Below are 8,780 nucleotides of genomic sequence, written 5' to 3' on the forward strand. Positions count from 1 at the left end.
ATCCAAAAACATGAACCGAAAAACAATAATTGGAATTTATTCTTAAAAGTTTAGGTCTAACAAAAATTCTTCGGAGTTATATTCCTAAAGATATTATATATTGGGTTGAATGCAGTAAATTTGGTCTATGGGAACTTGGGTAATAGATCATTAAGTATATCTGCAATCCCATCTCAATTCATTCTTTATATACAGGGTGATTCTTCATTTCATTCTTTGTATATACAGGGCGATTCTTTATTTCATTCTTTATATACAGGGCGATTCTTCATTTCATTCTTTACACAGGGTGATTCTTCATTTCATTATTTATATACAGGGTGATTCTTCATTTCATTCTTTATATACAGGGTGATTATTTCATTCTTTATATACAGGGTGATTCTTCATTTCATTCTTTATATACAGGGCGATTCTTCATTTCAATTCTTTATATACAGGGTGATTCTTTATTTCATTCTTTATATACAGGGTGATTATTTCATTCTTTATATACAGGGCGATTCTTCATTTCATTCTGTACATAGGTAGGGGGAAAGTATTAGGAAGATATAGGATGGCACATTGATTTATTCAGAAATACATAAATAACAGTTAGATCTTGAACATTCAAGTCCCAGATACATATTGTTTTTATCCGCATGCAATTTATTTTTTAAAAAGTTTAAGGAACAAGAATTTTTTATTTCTAGTGACAATGAATTCCATATTTGTGGTAGGAAAACTTTAGGAAATTATTCCAATACTTTTCCTAATGGTCTTCCTAATCTTAAACATTTTGTTTGGTTTGAAAGAGACAAAGCACATAAAACATATCATCAAACGATTCAGAAAGCCGTTCATTGAAGTATTTGTACATAAAGATCGCACCTTTCAATTGAAGAATATCATGCAGTTTCAAAATATTTAGTTTGCCAAAAAGTGGAATTGTATTATTGTATGCGCTTTGAAGCTTGAATTTGAAACTGCTCTTATAGCCCTTTTTTTAATATTTTCAATATTCTAGATCTTTTTATTCTTAGAAGCACCCCAACATGTTATTCTGAATTCCATGTGACTTTTAAAAAGCGTATTGTAAATAGTTTTTCTTTTATTTTTAAAGAAGTATATTTTTTACGCTATTTAGAGCAAAATATGAACTAGATAACTTTTTATTCAGTTTACTGAGGTCCCAGATGTTCATCTAGGTGTAATCTACAAATTTAAAAAAACTTTTCCTCATAATCTTCCTCAATTCTGTTAATTCCTTCTCCACCAATCCTAACATCTGGTAAAGTGGGAGAAATTTTCATGCTTTTCTTTCTAAACATTATGTACTTTTTTTGACGTTTAATGTTAGTTCATTACTTTTGAACCAAATTGCTGCCTTACTAAGTTCAATATTGGATCTGTCTATAAGATCAAATTGACTTATGTCTGACATAAACAATCCTGTATTATCCGCAAACAGGGATGTAAAAAATTCAGTTGCATTCGGTAAATCATTAATAAATAAAAAGAAACAGAAACAGACCCTTGAGGTGACTTTAATACATTTTTGTGTTAGATTCTGTTTCCTCAATACTGATGCACATTGTTTTCTATTAGTTAGATAATTTCTGAACCATGTATTAGTTGTGCCTCTAAATCCATAATGTTTAAGTTTATTTAGCAAAATATCAAATGCTTTTAGGTCAAGAAATATTCCTAGAAAGTATTCAAAATTATCTGTTTTATTTAGACAAGAAGGTGTTTTATCTAGAATTTGAAAAATTGGCTGTTCGGTATCATGCCCAGGTCTAAATCCATACTGATCAAGCAATTTTTAATAAAAATCAAAAATATAAGAAATTGACAGTGAATTTTTTATTTAATATTCACTTAAAATGGCCATAAGTCTTCATTTTTTAAATTTTTGATAATTTTTTTTGCAAAGTTCTTAAAATATTTAGGTGCGGGTAAACCACCAAAACCTTAAGCTTGGTTAAAAAATCGACCCACCCTACTCTTTCAACTCATCATTTTTTACATATAACATGCGCGCATAGATAGTAGATACCCCCATTTAATATGCAAATATTTCCATTTAAAAGTTTAGATTACAATAGATTCCGCTCCATCCATCCCTCCATACCTGAAATTAATTAATTGCAAATTCCTTTTGTTAATTTAAAACAAACCCAGGAAACTCTCCACGTTTTAAATCATGGAGATAGTCCATGATGTCTATTCATTTCATTAGTTTACGATAGTACTGTCTTTATTTTTTACTCGTTCTAAACTTATCAGTTTTCTCTTAAATCCCCTCCCCCCCCCTCATTAGTTTTGAAGTGCCAAAATAAACCTAAAATGGTATAAAGCTAGTTTCCGTAGAGTAAGGTTGAACTAAATCCATTTTTACTCAAGTAATTTTTCAATTTTGCTTGAACAATCGTTTCTCTACTATTCAGGTAAATTTTTCTTTTTAAAATTGGACTTTTTTCAAAAAAAAATTCTCCTGAAATTATTCTTTTATTAAAAGTAGAATGAACATTCTGAAAATTTATCCTTATATACCCCTGATGTGGAGAAGAATTGAATAGTTGATGGTATGTATAGAAAACACTCAATCATTTATATTCCAGCACTCAGAGTTAAAGTATATAATCAACTAGTTTGAAGACCCAGCTTTGCTTGGAGATCAAATTTGTCTTAACCAAGCTGAGAACATTTCCGTGGTTTTGGCGAGTTATTTGAGGCAAAGGAATTGAGTTTTTGCCACAAACTCTGACTTTCTAACCCCTATATCTTTGCGACCCGATTTCGTAGATCTTAGATATTTCAAACTATGAACTCTGTTTGATCAAATAATCGTTGTTTGAAATATCAAAGGTTTACACCATCGGGTTGCAAAGATATAGGGATTAGAAAATTTGAATTTGTGGCTAAAACTCAATTCCTTTGTTAAAGCATTCCTGTGTTATTATCGTACATACTTACAAAAAGATTAACAGAGATTGATAATTTAGATAATAGATTTGTTTACATATCTCGAGGGACTGTGTAAATGTTATTTCATTTATTTGTATAAAGTTTTTCTTTTAATCTTTATCAGGACAGTGCTCCCATGGCGTATCTAAAAACTGCATCAACAGAGTCTTACAACACATAGTACCATGTCAGCAAAAAACTGTTTCTTTAAAAGATGCGGTAATTTGTGTAATAGAAAATATTACTTAGAAACCTGTTTTTTAAAAAGAATTTTACATTTGGTAGAAAATTAATGATTTTAATGTAACATATACAAAATGGTAAACCGAACCTCTGCTAAAGAAAAAAAAACAATTTTAAACTAAGAAACAGAAACAGGGAGACGACATTAAAGCAATACTGAAGTGCATTTGATATTGTTACAATTTACAAAGCAAAGAACTTTACTTTACACTGCACAATTGCTGTGCCTCTTGGTCAAAGGACTATTTTTAGTCATAACTTGAGTCTAAGAGTCTACTTCCTATTCTAGAGTTTTCTGGTTATCACTGTATAAACTGGAAACACATTAGAAAGTTTTGGAAATATTCTTTTCTAAGGAAGGAGTCCCGGATAACAGGTATATTAAAATTGCAGAAAAAAGAATGTAAAGTATTTTTTTAAATATGCTACCATAATTATTTCTGCAGTTTAAAAGTGTATGAATAAAAACTAAAAGTGCTGCCCAAGTATGAATTGTACTGTACCGCTTTACTACCCAAGTATGAATTGTACTGTACAGCTTTACTACCCAAGTATGAAATGTACTGTACAGCTTTACTACACAAGTATGAAATGTACTGTACAGCTTTACTACCCAAGTATGAAATGTACTGTACAGCTTTACTACACAAGTATGAATTGTACTGTACACCTTCACTACACAAGTATGAATTGTACTGTACCGCTTCACTACCCAAGTATGAAATGTACTGTACAGCTTTACTACACAAGTATGAATTGTACTGTACAGCTTTACTACACAAGTATGAATTTTACTGTACAGCTTTACTACACAAGTATGAATTTTACTGTATAGCTTTACTACACAAGTATGAATTTTACTGTACAGCTTTACTACACAAGTATGAATTGTACTACAGCTTTACTACACAAGAATGAATTGTACTGTACAGCTTCACTATACAAGTATGAATTGTACTGTACAGCTTTACTACCCAAGTATGAAATTGTACTGTACAGCTTTACTACACAAGTATGAATTGTACTGTTCAGCTTTACTACACAAGTATGAATTGTGCTGTACAGCTTTACTACACAAGAATAATAAAAAGACTTTAAACTTAAAATCATACAAAGAACAAAGAAGCCTGAAAACTAAATTGTTGCAAAAAACGTGCTGTGTCGACTCTACACTGTGTAGCCAGACTGGACAGTACGACAAATGCATATACAATACGTGTTGTACCAGCTCGGGTGATGCAAGTTTAATATTGGTGTGTGAGTGTACACGAATTCTAAAAACTAATCTTATCTAATATTAAATTCCTTAACTCTTGGCCGTTAAACTTATTTTAAGAATTCTACTGTATTTAGTTCATCTTTGAATAAATTAGATTTAAAGTTTAAAATTTGAATATATTCAGTAAATAGCAATCTTGTATTCCGATATACTGCATAAAATTCTCTTTAAATTTAGGAACACGTAATAACATGAAATTTAAAATGTTAAAGGTGAAAAATAAAAATAAAATTCTAGTAGTGATAACAAGCAATATTTTCCAAAAATCTAGTCAACTGGATAGTGTAAAACTATGATATTTCAAACTCAAATTATTTGATCTACCAGTATTCATAGTTTGAAATATCTAAGGTCTACGACATTGGGCTGCAAAGTTAATACGATTGAAAAATTTTAGTTTTGGCTAAGACTCAATTCCTTTGCTAAAATGATGAAATATACCGGAAGTTTCCAATTACCCAGACGTTAGACGAAAGAAACAAGGTCAAATTAAAGCAGAAAATCTGAAACGAGATTGAAAGGAACATTCAATTTTTTTGGATAATTTGAGGGTAAATTCAAAAGCCTATTAGCTTTTTATTGGCATTAGTCTTACTTTTCAAAGACAACTGTGGCCTGAGAAAAAAAATGATTTATCAGCATTCATAATTCCAGCGCAAAGGTGTGATACCTTTGCATTTCCACTGATTGATGCTTTTTGTCATAGTCATTGATTTTTTAAAATTTTCAAACGTTGAATTGAATTATAGTATTTAATAGTTAATTGCAGATCTGAGATATCTTTGACTTTTTTAAAAATTATTTTAAAATTGGTGTTACGCGAGCTACGCTGCGTTCATAAAGTCTATGTGATACCCCTGTGATTCTCTGAGTTCCTCCTGAGGATCTGTACAGAACGTATTGTAAAGAACTAGTTTTAGAAGCTGTTTACAGTCCGACTACGCATGCGCAAGTTCTCTGCGTGGAAGCGAGCAGTTTCTACTTCAGTATATAGTTGTATTTCATGAGTTCATCTTTGAATAAATTAGATTTAAAGTTTAAAATTTGAATATATTCAGTAAATAGCAATCTTGTATTCCGATATACTGCATAAAATTCTCTTTAAATTTAGGAACACGTAATAACATGAAATTTAAAATGTTAAAGGTGAAAAATAAAAATAAAATTCTAGTAGTGATAACAAGCAATATTTTCCAAAAATCTAGTTAACTGGATAGTGTAAAACTATGATATTTCAAACTCAAATTATTTGATCTACCAGTATTCATAGTTTGAAATATCTAAGGTCTACGACATTGGGCTGCAAAGTTAATATGATAGAAAATTTTTAGTTTTGGCTAAGACTCAATTCCTTTGCTAAAATGATGAAATATACCGGAAGTTTCCAATTACCCAGACGTTAGACGAAAGAAACAAGGTCAAATTAAAGCAGAAAATCTGAAACGAGATTGAAAGGAACATTCAATTTTTTGGATAATTGCAGGGTAAATTAAAAAGCCTATTAGCTTTTCATTGGCATTAGTCTTACTTTTCAAAGACAACTGTGGCCTGAGAAAAAAAATGATTTATCAGCATTCATAATTCCAGCGCAAAGGTGTGATACCTTTGCATTTCCACTAATTGATGCTTTTTGTCATAGTCATTGATTTTTTTAAATTTTCAAACGTTGAATTGAATTATAGTATTTAATAGTTAATTGCAGATCTGAGATATCTTTGACTTTTTTTAAAATTATTTCAAAATTGGCTATTTTCAAAATAGAACTTTTTTAAAAATTGACGGTTTGATACGTTTCACCTACTTCCCCAGAAATTCCCTTGATTTCTTGAAGAGTCAGAATCTCGGGAACCGGTTTGTCTGAGAGAGAAAGTCGTCTTTGTATAAACGTGTTGATTTGTTAAATCATGTTTGAACACAAAAAAAACGTTATTTTCTTGCTAATTCTAAAGTCAGAAGTTTTTACAGTTTACCATATAATGGCTGACACATAATGTCATTGAAAAATTATAATTTTAGATTTTATTGGACTGTTGCTACTAAAAATAAGCTCTGGGAACGTTTGTATTGTAGATATCGAGATCATGATCTTTTTTTAATCTGCAGATTAATTTAATCTTCAATATTATCCATGGTAATCGTACCCAGTTAGAGTGAGTTTTGATCGGGAATAACTAAAATGAAGATAAGGAAAGGTGTAGTTCACTAAATATCCTCAAATTAAAAGCGCCCACAATGAATATCGAAATTAAGCTATTTTGATTAAGATAGTGTAGTTGGTATGTTGATTTCTTCCAAGAGACCAGGGTTAACACGGATAAGTATTTAACTGAAAATAAACCGATGGATGTAATTGTAGTTGCAGGTCTGGACATACCAGTTCGTCTGCATCTTTGCCAAGTTCAAGGAGGTGGTCATGTTCGTCTGCATCTTTGCCAAGTTCAAGGAGGTGGTCATGATGATGAATAATGAGAAAACGTTCACTAAGAAAGGTCCTCAACCTGAATGCTATGCAAACCATCTATGCAGTTATAGAAGATAAACAGGATCAACAAATATATGTTCAACAGGCAGAACAAACTTAACTTCGCATTTTGAGGTGCTTGATCAAGAGCAGGAAAACGAGACAGTAGTGAACACCTTGTGAACATTGTTCACAAATTCTCAGACAGGCGTGAACCGGAGAAAAGCAAATGCCTGCAATCTGCATCTTACCGATCAAGGTAGAGCAATTATGCTCAACAGTGTATTGAGATTTACTGATAGAATGAAGTTAGAATGAAAGCTGAAAAAGAAGCAGAAGGCAACCCATGAGCGTGAATATAATTTGAAACAGCAAATATTTTAGTTTAAAAAAAAGATTAATAATCATATAAGTTCTGAATTTCTTGCAACGTTGCTGGATTATGGTAACCGCCAAAAAAGTCCTTGGAAAAAAGTTTCCGGAAAAAAGTCCTAAAATTTCACACTAAAAAAGTCCTGTGAAAAAAAGCCCTTTTATTAAAAGTCTCCGGAAATAAAGTCCTATTCGAGACTTTATTTTCTAGGACTTTTTTCTGGCTCCAGTATGATTTTATACGAAAAAGTCCTCGGAAAAAAAGTCTTTTAACAAGTCAAAATGCATGATTCACAATTCTAGGTATTTCTTTTCCTCGGATTTATTTTCTTCAGGACTTTTTTTCCTGAGATCTTATTTCCTGAAACTTTATTGGCAGCCCCTATATACTGTTTTAGGAAAAAAAGTCCCAGGAATCCAAAACACAGGACTTTATTTCCAGCGCCATTTTTTTCCAAGGACTTGATAAAATTCGGACTTTTTTCAAAAGTTTTTATTTCCAGGTTTTTTTCTCCAAAAACATTTTTTCCCAGGACTTTCTTATATAGATTCCTGGATTATAATTGCCCAACTATGACTAAGATAATATGCCGCAGTAAAGTCTCGAAAAAAAGATTATTTGTTGTTTTATCTATCTATCTCCGGATGTCATGCCACTGATGAATATCTAGTCATTTATCTCATTTTCTTCAGTAATTGTTTTCCACATATAATGCATTACTTCTTTCCTACAGACCAATATGTAAACAAACTAATGATGTTTTTTTCACATTCCGTTTTTGTACTGTACAAAGTGTATTTTGATTTATCCCCGTGTTCACTATAGTGTGAACTAGACGGAAGAAGACAAAGAGAATAGAATATATATTAGAGTGGAATTCAGACAATCCCTCGGTATTAAAGTCCCTTTCAGTCTGAAAGGGAGTTCAAAGCGTACAAATCATTAAATGTTCACAAATTTTATGCAGTAGAGTACATTAATACAGTATGTTTCCTAGACTATCCATTTCAATTTCATGAGGAGAAGTCAGTGTCAGTGTTTAACAATGTTAACGGAGAATGGTTAGCTAGGTAGACTATTTACTTTTTAAATAGTTGTTCTTTGGACTTATCTTCTTTTTAGTACGACTGTTTTTCGGTAATTCTAAATCATCATGTATGGATAAGACCAATCAATTTCATATACAGTGAGAGTTGGGACCCATAAGAATATTTAAATAAAAAGACGTTATTTTGCAACTGGTTTTACCATGATAATTAAAAATGAAATGAACCTGTGTACACTGCGCAAATTTTTTTTCTGTGTTCAGTGCAGCATTTAATATTTTAACATGAGTTTAACAATCGTCTTCTTTTTTCACAGTTTCACTGCATATGTAAAATTTTTAAAAATACACAGTAACAAGCAAAACTTTTTAGTTAAACGGAAGATTTTCTACAACGTTGCGATAAAGCAAAGATAAGTTTATTTAGCAA

This window comes from Eurytemora carolleeae, unplaced genomic scaffold (assembly GCF_000591075.1).
Source record: "Eurytemora carolleeae unplaced genomic scaffold, Eaff_2.0 scaffold474, whole genome shotgun sequence".
NCBI lineage: Eukaryota > Metazoa > Arthropoda > Copepoda > Calanoida > Temoridae > Eurytemora > Eurytemora carolleeae.